Here is an 18356-nt window from a genome sequence, read left to right on the forward strand (position 1 = left end):
ATTCTGCTGGTTTACGTGATTAGCATAGAGGTAATGACATTTGTCAGTGACGTTTACAGTATAGTTTGAAGACTTATGTTTACCAGCGGAACGTGTTTGCTATTTCATATTTGTTTACATTTTGTGAAACCACATCAGAGATACAAGATGAGAGTCGGTACATAATTTTACCGAAAATTTACGTTACTTAGCTGCATGTAACAGGAAAACGCGTAAACTGATACAAATATTTCTTTATATCGCAAACGATAATCGTGAATGAGAAACGTCCAAGAGTAAATGTATTGAGATTTTGATGTTAGTGTGCATGGCTGCCTCCCAGGGTGTGCCTATGTTTTGCCATCGTATTGTTATCTCCGTAATCAAACGTTACGTATAAGTTTCAACAGTATGAAATCGAATAATAAAAAAGTGCATAATACATGTCTGTAAAGACTTCATTTATTTATTCCTTCATCCAGTCATATACTTCCATTGTATTTATGTGGTCAAAACAAACACTGTTTCTTTAATATTTGTACGTAATTTCACAAAAACCCATAAAAATACAAATTAAACTCAGTAACTTGTAGAATGTATACACAAAATCAATCCAAAATTTTGCACACATCCTTATTGAGATCGAAACATATTTAAATCCACTTTTACAGTTTCACATCTGCAGCTGTGCACTGAACCATACTGATAAGGCGGGGGGGGGGGTGTTCAAAGTGATAGTCTTCATCATGGGGTATGGGACTGGATTCAGGATATGCTGCGCCCCCCCCCCCCCCCCCCCGCTCCACTTCCTCACCACGCCTGCACTTTACTAAGAATAATAAGAATAATCAAGAGCAGTGTATTAACCACTAGGCATCTGTGACACAGTAAATGTGACAGTAAGTTGCATCTGGGGGAAGGGGCAATACAGTAAAAGACTGTGAATCATGGAATTCCTGGGTCCATGCCTGTCTGCAGCATTATGGTGCCTGGAACATATTAGAAAGAGCAACACCGGGATATTCCATTCTTTCTTTCATTGACTAGAAAGTGTACAGTTCTTGTTTTATGGATGCCCAGATATCTTAATTTCTCCCGCTGTCTAGTTTGCATGGAGGCATAGTCTTTTAACCTGTATATAGAAAGTGAAACTAAGTAACCTCTAAATTTATTTCTTAATGTGGATGCCTTTTCTGTGAAGCCTTTTCCTTGTGGTCTTTAATTGGATAAAACCCACCAAACTATTAAGGGTCCTTATTGCTTAATTTAAACACTGGAAACATGTATATGGTTATTTAACTGAGCAGTACAGTTTATTTTCAGATGTATGATTTTTCATTTTTGCAGTTGTGTGTATATGGTGTAAGGCATATATATTAATTTGTACAGTTTTATTTCTATGTACGGATGTTGTCTTATTTGCATTTACAAACAAGAGACAAGTTATTCTCACTGAAATATTTGTTCAGAGGCTGTTGTTCCAATTATACTTCAGTGTCTCCTTTTTGCTATGAGTGAAGCATTATCTACATGCATTACTAAATTGTCATTTATGTTGGCATTCCATTGTAATGATTATTACATTTGCAAGCATAAAAAGCTCAAAACTATCACATTTATTTATTTATAATGCCATGGATCCAACTGTGAGAATTTCACATGGATGTAGTGTGTGTAAATTTTTACTTTGTCAATGACAAGTACTTATACACTGTGTTTACAAGTAAAGATTAGAAAGTTATGTAACTACTACAATGATCCATAACACAATATGATGAAATAAGAAACCTTAGGCCTACAGATTACAAGGTATAAAACATGTTGTTGTTGTTGTTGTTGTTGTTGTGGTCTTCAGTCCTGAGACTGGTTTGCTGCAACTCTCCATGCTACTCTATCCTGTGCAAGCTTCTTCATCTCCCAGTACTTACTGCAACCTACATCCTTCTGAATCTGCTTAGTGTATTCATCTTTTGGTCTCCCTCTACGATTTTTACCCTCCATGCTGCCCTCCAATGCTAAATTTGTGATCCCTTGATGCCTCAGAACATGTCCTACCCCAACCGGTCCTTTCTTCTTGTCAAGTTGTGCCACAAACTCCTCTTCTCCCCAATTCTATTAAATACCTCCTCATTAGTTATGTAATCTACCCATCTAATCTTCAGCATTCTTCTGTAGCACCACATTTCGAAAGCTTCTATTCTCTTCTTGTCCAAACTATTTATCGTCCATGTTTCACTTCCATACATGGCTACACTCCATACAAATACTTTCAGAAATGACTTCCTGACACTTCAGTCTATACTCGATGTTAACAAATTTCTCTTCTTCAGAAACGCTTTCCTTGCCATTGCCAGTCTACATTTTATATCCTCTTTACTTCGACCATCATCAGTTATTTTGCTCCCCAAATAGCAAAACTCCTTTACTACTTTAAGTGTCTCATTTCCTAATCTTAATTCCCTCAGCATCACCTGACTTAATTCGACTGCATTCCATTATCCTCGTTTTGCTTTTTTGATGTTCATCTTATATCCTCCTTTCAAGACACTGTCCATTCCGTTCAACTGCTCTTCCAGGTTTTTTATTTATTTATTTATTTAGTCCTTCAAATCCTATATGTATAGAATATATACAAGGATATTGGACATGGTTAGGTATTTACAAGATAAAATACAGTTTGTATTGCAATCCTAAGGACTAGATATTGAAGTAATTTAGCACAGATTCATAAATACAACAAACATTACAGGCAACATACAAATTAGAATATTAATAATGCATCTTTATTTTTGTTGTTTGGCTTTTATATATTCTGTCAGACTGTAAAAGCAATGATCAATTAAATATGCCTTTACTTCAGCCTTAAAACCACAGAGTTTACCTATTGATTTAATATGTTTAGGTAGATTATTGAAAATCTTTATCCCAGTATGTAGTGTGCCTTTTTGGCACAATGATGTTCTCACCCGTTTCACATGAAGGTCAGATGTTTGCCTTGTATAGTGTGCATGTATATATTCATTTTTTAATAAGATATCTGGGTGTCTATTGATATATTGTTTGATGAAGACTGATGTTTCATAGATAAAAATGCAAGGAAGAGGAAGAACTGACAGTTTTTTGAATATGGGTCTGCACGATTTCGTATTGTTTACCCCTTCAATAATTCTTAGTATTCTCTTTTGCATCCTGAAAAGTTTAATATTTGTTGTTGTATTGCCCCAGAAGATTATGCCATATTTAATTACAGAATGCACGTAGGCGTAGTATACATTTAACGGGCTGGCTTTGCTGCAACAAGTTTTTAAGATCCGTATCATGTAACAGGTTTTGCTTAGTTTTCTTTGCAAATATTCAATATGTACCGCCCATTTTGTGTTGTTCTGGAGCCAGAGTCCCAGAAATTTAGTGCTGTCAACACTTTCAAGAACTCTGTCCCTAAGTTCTATTTCTATGTTTGGGTGGTGTCTTCCTTTTACATTATAGAAATTCAGTGCTACTGTCTTTTCTTTGTTTATAATTAGCTTGTTGTAGCTGAACCACTGTTCTACACTGTTCATTGTTTGGATAGCGGAGTCTTTAAGTTTTTCTTCTGTTTTACCACTAATAAGGAAGCTTGTATCATCTGCAAATTGGAGGGTAGTTTGGCAATACTTGTTGTACATAAGATCATTGACATAGAGGAGAAACAGAATGAGTCCTAATACTGATCCTTGAGGGACACCATATTTCACATTTTTTCATATCCTGAATAGTAGTAGCTGATTTTGTTATGGTCAGTATATTGCACTTCAACCACCTGTTTGCGACCACATAGGTATGTCTTGAGCCACTCATTGGATATACCTCTAATTCCTAACTGGTCAAGCTTCTGCAGTAGGGCACTATGGTCAATGACGTCAAAAGCTTTAGATAAATCAAGACATATGCCTGTCACAAACTCACCTGCATCCAGTTTAGTATAGATTTCATTAAGAAATTCAAATATTGCACTTTCAGTTGAATAGCCTTTCCTGAAGCCATGCTGTGAAGGAGAGAGAATCTTATTTTTATTTAGGAAATCAGACAATCTCTTATAAAAAACTTTTTCTAAAATTTTAGAAAATACAGGCAGTAGGGCTATTGGTCTATAATTTGAAACACATTCTGGATTTCCTTTTTTGAACAGTGGTTTCAGCTTTGCTGTTTTTAAGCATGAAGGGAAGGTTCCTGATGCCAGTGAGCTGTTGCACAAATGTGTCAAGGGTTCAGCTAAGGCAAGACAGCATTTTTTAATAATTGCATCTGGTATTCCATCAATTCCACATGAGTAGCCTGTTTTCAAGGTTTTTATAACTGATAAAATTTCTTCAGAATTTGTGGGTGAAAGGAACAAAGATGTAGACACATTTCTCACACTATTGCATGTTGGAGGTGATATTTTGTTGTGTTCTTCCAGTCCACTCACCAACTCTTCACTTACGTTTGCAAAATATTTGTTGAAGGTCCCTGCAATTTCTGTTGGGCAAGAAATCATTTGTCCTTCATAACATAAGTTCACATTTTTATATTGTTTAGTTTCACTTGTTTGATTTTTTATAACTTCCCATATAGCTTTAGACTTGTTTTTTGAGTTTTCAATGTATTTGTCATTTGCCATTGTTTTAGCTTTCCTTACAACATTTTTGAGGATCCTCTTGTAATTCTTCAGGTACAAATGAAATTCATGAGGCATGTTCTGTGTCTTTGCTATATCGTGTAATCTTCTTTTCTCTGCACAAGATATTCTAATACCTATTGTAATCCATTTGTTCTTCTTGAAGTTAGGTTGACATTTTTGCTTTTTTAATGGAAATGCAGCTTCAAAGTATGACATGAAGATTTCCATGAATTTTTCAAACTTTTTGTTAGTATTTTCACAGGTATACACTTCATACCAAGTTTCTTCACTTAGTCTCTGTACAAAAAGGTTTATTTGTTTGTTAGTGAATTTCCTTGCTTCTTTTACAAGTTCCTCTTTCTCAGTTGTTTCACTTGGGGTGTGCAAAGCAATAAACTGTGCATAGTGATCACTGAAGCCAGTATTAAGATTTCCGGCACATAAATTGTGATTTACATTTGTGTTTATTAATATGTGATCAATTGTTGAGCTAGTTGTTGGTGTAACTCTTGTAGGAGAGTCTATGGTGGCTTTTATGTTATATGTTTCCAGTAGGGTCATCAAGCTTTGCTGGTCTTTTGAGATTTCTTGAAAATCAAAATTAAAATCTCCACATATGATCACTGTTTTGTTGAAGTTTTTTATAGTATTTAAAGCTGCTTCTAGTTGGTGACAGAAATCATTTAAGTTCCCATCAGGGCTCCTATATACACAGATGATTATTAATTTTAATGCAGAGAGTTCAACTGCGGATACTTCAAAAATTTTCTCTTCAGCTAACAGTTCAATGCATTTTATGTTACAATAATCAATGCCACTTTTAACAAATATACATGGCCCTCCATGACTGGATGTAATTCTAGAAAATGATGAAGAAAGATTGAAGTCTGCAAGTTTTGTGACTGACATTGCATCTTTAGGCAGCCAGTGTTCAGTTATACACACTACAGAAACGTTTTTTAGCTCATCAGTACATAAAATTTCAACTTCACTTAATTTGTTTAGCAATGATTGGACATTTTGATGAATCAGCATGAAATTAAAGGGTTTGTTAGGCTTTGGCATATTGTTAGACTTTGGCATATTTAATTGATCACTTACCTTTACCCTGTCAATAAAAAATCATTCAGGTGTGCTGGAAGTACTGCTTTTCTTTTCCCGACTGCACCTATTCTTCTATTATCATCTGCAGCAGCATTTTCTTCTGTGTCTGGTTCCCCTGGTAGTTGTTCAGCTGCTGCACCTGCTGTTGATAATATTGCTGCTGGTGTTTGAGCTGGGTCTGCAATTGGTAGAGCTGTTACTGCATTCATTGTGCCTGAATATTGGAGGCACCTAGTTCCTTCTTTTGTTGTTGATGTTGGTGAGTGAGGTCTTGCTGGCGTTGTTTCCTTCGAATATTTGGGGGGCCAATCCAGGTCTTTTGTTGTCTCTGACAGAATTACAATGTCATCGGCGAACCTCAAAGTTTTTATTTCTTCTCCATGGATTTTAATACCTACTCCGAATTTTTCCTTTGTTTCCTTTACTTCTTGCTCAATATACAGATTGAATAACATTGGGGAGAGGCTACAACCCTGTCTCACTCCCTTCCCAACCACTGCTTCCCTTTCATGCCCCATAGTAAATCAAATATGATAAGGTCATATAACCCAGAGAGTTAAATATAGGCAGTTAACACTATGTGACATGCATGTACAGCTTAATGTTCAGTTCATATGATAATACATCTTATTTTATTTTAAGACAGTTTCTCACTGTGTTTCATAAACTCTTCCAAACTGTAAAATGACATGGCTAAAAGAAATTGCCTCAGAAGCTCTTTAAATGTACATTTGTTGGCTATTTCACATTTGATATCTGGAGGAAGAGCATTAAAGATCTTTATACCAGAGTACTGTACACCCATCTGCACAACCTTCAATTTTTTACCTTCAGTATGGAAATCATGTTTCCTCCTTGTGTTGTACTGGTGGTATTCACTGTTACATTTGTATAAATCAGTGTTTTTACTTATGAAACACATAAGTTAATATATGTCTTGAGAAGTAGTTGTAAGAATTCCCAGATTCCGGAATAGGCTTCTGCAACTGCATCTACACCACACATCACTCAGCATTGAATATTTTCTTTGCAAGAGGTTGATTTCCCCAGAAAATAATTCCATATGCTATCAAAGAATGGAAGTAACCACAGTACACTGCTTTTTTGATGCTTAAGTTTGCACTGTCAGAGATGATTCACATTGCAAAAATTGAAAAGCTGAGTTTCTTGTAAAGAAATAAATTTAAAATAAAGTGATTGATAGGAATTGCCTGTGTAAGCAGACTGGCTTCTGTAATTGAGTTTTGATGAGAAAAGTGCATAATCTTGTGAAAATAATGTTTCTTTTTTTCTGTGAAGAAAGTAGTGTAACACATGTTAATTAAAATGGACTTCTAAAACCACATCAGGGTAAGGGAGTTAAGATCTTCAACCTTGATGATAAAATTCTGAGGTACAAGTAAAAAATGGATTTACTATTTATTGCAGGGCAAGTAATTTTAATATTTAACAAAATGTTTAAAAGGTAAATATAGTGTATCAGGTATTGCACAGATTGTAACGGGTGTTAATGAACATCATTGTTACGAATTCCAGACTTGTTTCCGTTCTAAACTGTAACTCAGAATCTTTTTGAAATTAACATTATTAATTTAGTTTTCTAGAAGAAACAAAGTTACATTTTTCAAGGTTCTGAGAGCAGTTGAGTTGTATTAAGCCTATGTTTCTGAAACATCAGTATTTTGCACGATTCATAAAGAAACCTTCTTCCTTTTATTGTAATATTAGGCATAGGTAACATAGCCATAATATTATTTAATTTTAGATAAGAAACATCATTTTCTTTTGATTTAAATAATGTTTTAATGCTTTCGCAAGATTGTGAAAACATCTTCACGTCACAGTCTTCATCCACAGCACTTTGTCATACACCAACATATTTATATTAGTTTAGATTCCTTAAATTCTCTTTGCAGCTTGCAGCAGCAACTTAAACTAAAACAGTCTGCATTCACTTCCTCCACTTTTATGTTGCCAAACTCTTCTTCACAATCCACAATCAGAGTAGACTTGGGTTGTAGTGAAGCCTTGTACTTGCACTTAGTTCCTCAACTTCCAGGGCACAAATACCAACTTTCTTTACTTCTGACAGAGATACATTAGACATTGAGATACTCTTCACATGCTTCTTAAGGTAAGCATGGGAATCTTCTGCTGATGAAACAATAATTCTTCTACATTTCACAGCCATCCAAACACTATGCCACCAATCCCATCCACAGCAGTATGTGTCATTGTTTCAGTTTGCTGATGTGTGTTTGGTTGCTTGCATCATGTGAAGCAGTCAACCAGCCATGTACCCACAAACTGCCACAATGACACTTACTATAACAAAGAATTAAAATGCAATAGAATTTCCTATTCTTTATCGTGCTTACTCCTTAGACTTCAGCAATACAACTTGTACTGTGTTAATGTTGCTCATTGCATAAAAATGTAATTTAGAATGTTCATTTGCACAGCATAAGTTATTAATGCTCAATTACATAGCTCTCAACCATTGTCACATCCACACAAACCTATGCCATCATAACCATATTACCTTTAATACTGTAAGATTGTGCATTTTAATTACTGTGTATAATACTCTCCATTGCCTAAAATTCAGTTACAATGTTAAAAAATGTTTGTTGCCCAACATAAATGAAGAGAGCTCAGTTTAACAGTTTCTCAGCCAATGTCAAGACCTCACTAAATTTAACATTATAACAATTTAAACTGTAATATCGTGTAGTTTAATTATTTATTGTACTTAACATTGTCCATTGTGCAAAGCATAATTTCAACATTAAGGAACAAGTTTGATGCACAAAACACTATGAAAGTGGATTGTATCTTTGCTTTAAGGTTCAGTTACCTTAGAACTAGTGTCCCATTCAGACAGTAGGCATTTGTTTCCCGAAAATGGCTCAATAAGTCAAAAACTATTTTGAAATAAATGAAAAAGATGTACTTGTTATTCAACCTTAAAAATATCTCTTCTGCACATTGGATCTTTTACCAGATAAGAGATTTTTGACTAACTTAACATCCTGTCTGCCAGGTGTGTGCCCACCAATTTTATCACTGCAGAACAACTCCTGAATGGCTAATTTGACATTATCCATCAAAGTTGATAATTTGCTGGTTTTCCTAGGGGCTGAAGACATTGAAGGTCCAACAAAGTCAACTACAAATTTTTTTAAGAAAGCTGGTTACTTACTGGGACTAATTGTAAAACATTTTTAGCTTTATACACTGCTCTTCCAAAAGACTGAGCAGAAGTCCTAATACATGAGGCAGAAGTATGTGCAGTTCAAACTGCACCTTTTTTCTTTTTCTGCCTATGCAGTCTTTCTCTTTCTTGAATCTACCTATGCAGCCGTACTCTTTCTTGAATTTGTCTTCTATTTTCTTCTTCAAGCTTACCTACATTTTCCTTCGCTTTCAGTCTTCTAGATTTGTCACATTCCTTTTCTTTTTCTGAATATTACCTCCACTTCACTGGATCAGATTTCGGCTTTCTCTGACACTACACCATTTGGTCAGACGTAACAGCTATTATTGAAGGCTCCATTTTATTAAAATGTAATGTAGCGGAGCATTAAAATAAAAAAAATGCACAATGAATTATTCAGTTATTAAAATTTTAATTAAAATTTAAACTAATTAAATTATTATGTAATTCAGTATAATATTTTTAGGTTATGTAATATTTTATCCGGAAACCACACATAAATGCTATGTGATTCTCAGCACAAAATTTTCTCAATAATCTTCTCCGACTTCCTGTTGCTGTGAAATAAGCACTGTTACAGCTAGTTTGGGTACAGGGCAGACAACATTGTGGTATGTTTACCGTTTGAAATTATTTTTAAAATTAGTCAGAAGTCAGTAAGTGCTCTTAGTATCTAACACTATGAGTATAGTCTCGGCAATTTGCACTCAGTTTTAAGGAAAGGCTATTTTTCCGTGCCTCTCAATGTTTATGATAAAATATCTACTAAACTACCTAACAACGAAAACAGCGAATTGTTGACAAAATTATTTAAGTGGATAGATAAAAAATCTACTCACCAAGCGGCGGCAGAAAACACAAGTAAAAAACGGTTGTAATTACCAAGCTTTCAGAGCCATTGGCTCCTTCTTCAGGCAGAAGGGTTGAAGGGGAAGGAAGAGGGGTGAAATAAAAGGACTGGAGATGTCTAGGAAAAGGTGTAGATTTTGGGAAAGTCCCCCAGAACTGTGGGTCAGGGGAAAATTACCATTCAAGATGAGAAGGAAGTTTCCTTCCAGATGATGCTGTGATTTATCATGTAGTAAAGTCATGAGAAGATCAAAACAAATTGCAAATAGATTTAGAAAAGGTATCTGTATGGTGCGAAAATTGGCAATTGACCCCAAATAATGAAATGTGTGAGTGCTAAAAGGGATACATTAAACTACGGTTACATGGTAAGCCACCCAGATGTAAAGGCCAGAAATTCAACTAAATATCCAAGAATTACAATCACGAACAACATAAATTGGAAAGAACACAGAAGATGATATCGGGAAGGCAAACCAAAGACTGTGTTTTGTTGTCAGAACACTTAGAAGAGGCAACAGATTTACTAAAGAGACTGCCTACACAACACTTCTCCATTCTCTTTTTGGCATACTGCTGTGCAGTGTGGGATGCTTACCACACATATTTAACGGAATACATTGAGAAAGTTGAAATAAGGGCAGTATATTTTGTATTATCGAGAAATAGAGAAGTGTGTGTCACAGACATGATTTGGGGTTTACATCATTAAAACAAAGATGTTTCCAATTGCAGTGTGATCTTCTCATAAAATTTCAATCACCAACTTTCTCCTCTGAACGCAAAAATATTTTTTTGATGCCGATCTACATAGAGATAAATAATCGTAATAATAAAATAAGGGAATCAGAACTTGCATGGCAGGATATAGGTGTTCGGTTTTTCCCACACGCTGTTCTTGTGTGGATTAATAGAGAATTACTGTGAAGGTGATTGGATGAACCCTGAGCCTGGCATCTCAGTGTTATTTGCGGAATAGCTATCTAGATGTTACAGTTACACATATTTTGTTGAAATCTGACCAAAAAAGATATATTTTTAGTAATTAAAATACTACATATTTTTAAAAACAAAGCTTATTTGGAAGAAGTACAGTCTTTAAGCTATTTATGAACAGCATTTGTAATTATGTAAGTCAGTTTGAAAAAACCACTCATGAAGGTTCACTTTGAGGTGGATTGGCTATATGGGTGAAGAGGATAAAGAGAAATGTTCAACAAGTCATCAGCTTTGGCCAGTGATGTAATGTTGATGGCTGGTGTCACATAAGCTTTTGGATTATGTATTCATTTTTGTTTTTAGTTTGTGAGGCCAACAAATGTGATAGTAAAAAACCTGATTGTGGTGTCAGACTGATCTGTTGCTTTGCCCACTTGAAAATTCGCCAGCAACATCACATTGTAGCTACCATATTGTTTACAGTATATGTCTCGTGTTTCTTATGTCACTGTTTGAAGCTGACGACTCGTATCAGACATTCCCTCTGTATACACTGAAGGCATGTAGTTGACGTATAGAAAGAAGGAAAGGTGTCATGGAGTTGATCACTGAGGTACACCACACTTCACTAGCTATAAACGAGAGCGCACAATTAAAGTAATGTCATTCATTTTGCATCCACATGCTCTTAGTCACATAGATGATTTTATGCTGTCAGCCTCTTTGCCCATGATGCAGTAAAAGTTTATTTTGTTTATTTTATATTGTAACATACACGATAGAATACTACTGATAGGTTAGGGAAAACTTGAGAGACTCTTCTTACCTTATTTAATGCATCAGTTACCTTAGCTATAAAGTTAGCTGTTGTGGTTATTGTAGATGTATATTTTCTTAGGTCATGCTGTGCCTTGTGAGTAGACCAATGTTATTTCATGTAAAATGTAACGTACTATCATTCAAGACATTTCCCACAATAGACAAGGCAGATGTAATAGTAATTGGCCTGTAAGCTTCCAGATTATTCTTATCATTGGCCGTGTACAATGAGGTGATAAAAATTGTGGTTTACGTCTTAATATAGTGTCGGACTTCCTTCTTCCGGCGCCGTGCAGCGTCTTGATGTGGCATGGACTCGACAAGTCGTTGAAGTACCCTGCGAAAATATTGAGCTGTGCTGCCTCTATAGCTGTCTATCATTGTAAATGTGTTGCCGGTGCAGGATTTCGTGCACAAACTGACCTCTCAGTTATGTCCTGTAAATATTTGATGGCATTCATGTTGGGGGATGTGGGTGGCCAAAACATTTTCCAGCCTGTTCTTCATACCAATCGCGAACATTTGTGGCCTGGTGACATGGCACATTGTCATCCATAAAAATTCCATCCTTTTTTGGGAACATGAAATGCTACAAATGGTCTCCAAGTTGCCAAACATAACCATTTCCAGACAGTGATCAGTTCACTTGGACCAGAGGACCCTGTCCATTACACTTAAACATGGTCCACACCATTATGGCGCCACCACCAGCTTCTGCAGAGCCTTGTTGACAATTTGGGTCCATGGCTTCATGGGTCTCCCCCTAACACTCAAATCCTACAATCAGCTCTTATCAACTGAAGTCAGGATATACCTGACTAGGCCACAGTTATCTAGGGTCCAACTCATACAGCCACAAGCCCAGGGGAGCCATTGTAGGCAATGTTATGCTGTTAGCAAAGGCCTTTGGTTGGTCATCCACTGCCATAGCCCATCAACACCAAATGTCACTGCACTGTCCTAATGGATACATTTGTCGTATGTCCCACGTTGATTTCTGTGGTTATTTTTAGCAGTGTTGCTTGTCTTTTAGCATTCACAACTCTACACAAATGCCACTGCTGTCGGTCATTAAATGAAGGCCACCGACCACGGTGTCGTCCATGGTGAGAGGTAATGCCTGTAATTTGGCATTCTCAGCCCACTCTTGACACTGTGGATCTCAGAATATTGAATTCCCTAACAATTTCTGAAACGGAGTGTGCCATGCATCTAGCACCAGCTACAATTCGATGTTCAAAGTCTGTTTACTTCTTTCGATTGTCAATAATCATGTTGGAAGCATTTCCACATGAATCACCTGAATACAAATGACAGGTCCACCAATGCAATGCCCTTTTAACCCTTGTGTATGCAATGCAACCGCCATCTGTATTTGTGCATATTGCTATCCCTTGACTTTTTGTCACCTCAGTGTAAATAGGCACAACCTTATTATTTTTTGGTTATTTAAGAAATATCCCATTTTCCATTGTTTAGTTTATCATATCGGAAATGTGTCTGACCATTGAGCACGACTACATTAGTAGGTTTTCCACAAAAATCCTGAGTGTTTTTGGGCATCTGTGTGTGTTTTACATTTGCTACTGGTGATTCATTTGTTGGCCACAGAAAAATGTATTCTTTGACAACGAAAATGTTCATATTCCTTGATTTGTGGAAGCTACTGGTATCTTTTATGAATTTTTGTTCTACTTCAGCATAGTGTTGATTAAAAATATTCCTGTCATTTGGATTCCTGCCTGCCTGTCTCTGGTATTCAATTACTGCCCCCTTTCATATCAGAACATTTTTTGTACGCATTTATGGGACCCCATACAGTCTTGGAGATGTTACTCGAACCTGAAATTTCATTTTGGTAAAAACTGAATTGGGTTTCTCTTATTGGCCAACAGTAAGCTTTCTTGTTGTTACAAGTGGGCCATTCCAGACTGAATGCCCTTGTGATCACCACCTGACCATATCTTGTCTGAATAAGATTTAGCATTGATGTTTCTTACAGAACAAAACTAGGCTGTGGACAACTCAAGCCCAAGATAAACAAAATCCTAGCTTTATGAGGATTTCAGTAGGGGGCTGCAAAATGTGGTATGAGCTCCACAACTACTATGGGCACATTAAACCCAGCTTAAAATTAAAACTTTTTGTGCCCATTGCAATGTTAAAATTTCATTGTTGTATTATACATTTTTATGGTACATGGGACCAATTTTTATTTATTTATTTTTGGGGTGGGGGTTGGGGGGGAGATCAGTTGCAATTTTTCAGCCATTTTCTAACTGCAATAACTTTTTATAAAAAAGGAATACTGGGTCCCCTTTAGTAGTTTCCTGAGGATTTACCTTGGAAAAGGTTTTATATAGATAAGTAGCACTTCCTGCCATTTCCGCACATCAAACTGTATTACAAATGACGTTCAATGCAGTCTATCGCTGAAACTGCATAGTTTTGTAATACACAAGTATAAAAACAAAAAGCTCCAAATATGGCACATTAGTGTCATCACTGAATTCAAGATGGCAGCTGCTAGATTTGCGTCTGTCAACCAATCACAACACAAGAAACATGGTCCCATCAGCCAGTCATAGTCTACATTTATATTATTGCTTGTCCTGAAAATTTTGGCATCAGATTTATGCATTTTAGTGGTACATGTCATATTGCTAAATATTATCACCTCATTTTTCACTAAATAGCTCCAGTATACAAACACAGCATATATAAGTACATTTTAGTGTAGGTCAGGTGGTCAGCAGTGTCCCGTAGAAGGAATCATAACCCCATACTTCCAAGTAAGAAGGTAGTGTCTTTACAACTACACTGGTTGGTTGGTACATAAAGTAGTGTGTTCTCTTGATTGTAGGCAAATTGCACCATGGTGCCTTCAGGACATCTACATCTACATCTACATCTACATTGATACTCCGCAAGCCACCCAACGGTGTGTGGCGGAGGGCACCATAGAACATCCACATCTCTATGTTCACCCTTGAGGCCATCCAAAAAACAGTGTCAACAAAACACACACTCCCTCCCTCCCTCCCTCCCTCCCTCCCTCCCTCCCTCCCTCCCTCCCTCCCTCCCTCCCTCCCTCCCTCCCTGAGTGAGTGAGTAAGATGTTGAGCTCAGGAGAATGTCACTACATTACTGTCATGCACTGTTGATCATGGCATATTTGCTTTTTATGTGACAGTGTGTTATATTTGTCCTCTTTCATTATAAAACCCTGATCTGAGACCCATAAGCAATCTTTGATTGTGTAATATGCATTACTTATTAAGTATGTTTAGCTGCCTTTTTGAACATATGTATGTTAATCTTACTCATCTCCCAGGGCAATTTATTAAACAGTTTCACTCCCTTATTTAATGCTGTTTTGAGTATTTTTGTTTGTTTTTCTTGATAAATGCAAGTCTAATATGGCTCTTGTTCTTTGATCATGTATAGAAGTGCTAGTGCATTACTAAGTAATGTTTTCCCTGATATGCAACCAGGACTGATAGATGTACTAATCTGGTGCAGTAAGTATACCAAGTCTTTTGAACAGTGTTTACAATGAGCCCAACTACTGCTTTCGGTTATTATTCTGATGTTGCTTTTCTATGATTTAAAAACTGTGTCCATAGTTTGCACCTTTGATCCACAGAAAAGAATCCTTAGCAAAGAACTGAATGCATAGCTGAATGGTACCTCAGGTAAAAGTGCACTTAATGGTGTCAGCAACTTTTCTGTTGTTTGCTGCTGTTGGTAGCAGTTTGTGGGATAACTCGTGGGAAGTTATCATGGCAAATCAAGTCAAATGTAGGAAGTGAATCTCACTCATAATTTCCTATGGTTCATAAGTGGTTAGCTGGTATTTTGTTCTATCCAGGTAGTATGAACCACATTGTCAGAATTTTCAGCAAAAGTGGAAATAAGGCCTAAAAGTAGAGTATTGCAATGACGGATGTACATATCAGGCTGTGCTTTTATGGCAAGCATGTTTTCACATTGAGAGTCACTGGCTTCATCAGTTCACAGCCGGATTGCCTCATCCCATCCTAATTTAGGAATCAAGCCTCGCTACAGGTCAGTCTGTCAGAACATCTACTTTTTTTCTAGTCGCCAAAGAAATACAAAAATATGTAAGCAATCTTAAAATTCGTAACCAGACCAGTAAAAGTTATTGTGGCACACACTATATCAAAAGGAAATGTGATCAATTCATGTATTCTGCCAAAAGAAATCATTAGATTCAGTGATTCTCACCAGTTGGCTGTGACCAACCTGAACAATTTGCCAGCATCAGCACACAACACAAGAGTTTTCAAAACTGTAAGTGAACTTTAGCCAGATGTCACCACGTGACAGTAGGTCTTAAAAATTGCTGCTGGAACACTAAGCTGAATAGTATGCTGATGACAATTTAACTGAAAACTAAAAACTTTCTCTGTGTTATATTATCTAGAGGTATGTCATCTATGCTTGTTCCTACAGTTCTTTTCCTTCTTTGTGCTGTGAAGCTTGCAATTTGTTTCCTTTATGTTCGCTCTTAATTTTTTATATACTGGCCACTTGTAAGCATCCTTGGGCATTTGATTTAAGTTCTCTGTTACGAGCTACAGTGTTTCAGCATTGATTATGGTGTTACTGTCATCAGCAAAAAGAACTTTCTCTTCATATCTTATACTGTCTCGAAAGTCACTGATATACGCTGAAGTGCCAAAGAAATTGGTATATGCATGCATATTCAAATACAGAAAGATGTAAAGAGGCAGAATACAGTGCTGCGGTCGACAATGCCTATGTAAGACAACAATTGTCTGGCGCAGTTGTTAGATCAGTTACTGCTGCTACAATCGCAGGTTATCAAGATTTAAGATAGTTTGAATGTGGTGTTACAGTCCCTTAATGAGCGCTTTGACACAGCATCTCTGAGGTAGCGATGAAGTGGGGATTTTCCCATATGACCATTTCACAAGTGTACCGTGAACATCAGGAAGCTGGTAAAACATCAAATCTATGACATGACTGCAGCCGGAAAAAGATTCTGCAAGAATGGGACCAACGACAACTGAAGAGAATTGTTCAATGTAACAAAAAGTGCAACCTGTTGTGGACTGGCAAGACAGCCAATCCACTATGCAGGTAGCCGAAAGGCACGCGTTTAAGCTCACGCAGGATGGCGTGAGGTCTGGAACAGGACAAGGTCTTTATAGTAGCAAAAATAGTACGTAGCTTCTGGAATACTTAACTTTAATCCGTAATTGGTGAACATCGGTCTGACGGTACATGCATCACAAGATAAATAGCAATTGATAATGGCGCCTTGCTAGGTCGTAGCAAATGACGTAGCTGAAGGCTATGCTAACTATCGTCTCGGCAAATGAGAGCGTAATTTGTCAGTGAACCATCGCTAGCAAAGTCGGCTGTACAACTGGGGCGAGTGCTAGGAAGTCTCTCTAGACCTGCCATGTGGCGGCGCTCGGTCTGCAACCTCGATAGTGGCGACACGCGGGTCCGATGTATACTAACGGACCGCGGCCGATTTAAAGGCTACCACCTAGCAAGTGTGGTGTCTGGCGGTGACACCACACAACCCTTCCATAAATTGCAGCAGAGTTCAATGCTTGGCCATCAGCAAGTGTCAGCGTGCAAACCATTCAACGAAACATCATCAACATGGGCTTTTGGAGCTGAAGGCCTACCTGTGTACCCATGATGACTGCACAACACAAAGTGTTACGCCTGGCTGGGCCTGTCCACACTGACATTGGACTGTTGATTACTGGAAACATGTTGCTTGGTCTGATGAGTTTCGTTTCAAATTGTATCAAGCAGATGGATGTGTATGGGTATGGAGACAAGCTGATGAATCCATGGACCCTGCATGTCAGCAGGGGACTGTTCAAGCTGATGGAAGCTCTATAATGGTGTGGGGCATGTGCAGTTGGAATGATATGGGACCCCTGATACATCTATATATGACTCTTGACAAGTGACACATGTGTATTTATCCTCTCTGATTACCTGCATGCATTGATGTCCATTGTGCATTCCGACACACTTTGACAATTCCAGCAGGACAATGGAACACCCCACATGTCTAGACTTGCTACAGAGTGGCTTCAGGAACACTCTTCTGAGATTAAACACTTCTGCTGGCCACCAAACTCCCCAGACATGAACATCATTTAGCATATTTGGGATGCCTTGCAATGTGCTGTTGAGAAGAGATCTTCACCCCCTCGTACTCTTACGGATTTATGGACAGCCTTGCAGGATTCATGGTGTCAGTTCCCTCCAGCACTACTTTAAACATTAGTTGAGTCCATGCCACGTCATGTTGCGGCACTTCTGCGTACCCGCGGGGTCCCTACACGATATTAGACAGGTGTACAAGTTTCTTTGGCTCCCTAGTGTATAGTAAGAACAGAATTGGACCCAATAAACTACTTGAACACATGTGTTTGTATGTTTCTTGTCTGACAATTGGCTCACTAAACATTTTATCATTATCAAATGTGTGAACAAGCTCTATATTTTACACCCTGTTTTCCAGGTAAGACTGGAACTACTCATTTGTTATTGCTCTTATACCGAATCCTTCTAGTTTGTTTAATAGTATTTTATTTTCAATAATGTGTGAAGTCTTTGACCAGTCTAAGAATACACCTGTTACAGTTCTGGTTGTCAAGTGCTTAAAGTACCACTTCTGTAAACTCCATAACGGGTGATAATGTACCATGCTTGATTAGAAAGGTGATGTTTATTCATGTAACTAATTATTCAGTATATGACTGATTCTGTTATTTTTGAGAATGCAGGCAG

At 37.3% G+C, this 18356-nt stretch overlaps 1 protein-coding gene across 6 annotated transcripts in view; it reads left to right on the plus strand.

Annotated features, from left to right (window-relative positions):
- LOC124556525 (myb-like protein O) overlaps window positions 1-18356 on the plus strand; it is a 97850-nt gene that overhangs the window by 356 nt on the left and 79138 nt on the right. The gene's annotated exons all lie outside the window — the stretch shown is intronic.

This window comes from Schistocerca americana, chromosome X (assembly GCF_021461395.2).
Source record: "Schistocerca americana isolate TAMUIC-IGC-003095 chromosome X, iqSchAmer2.1, whole genome shotgun sequence".
Lineage (NCBI taxonomy): Eukaryota > Metazoa > Arthropoda > Insecta > Orthoptera > Acrididae > Schistocerca > Schistocerca americana.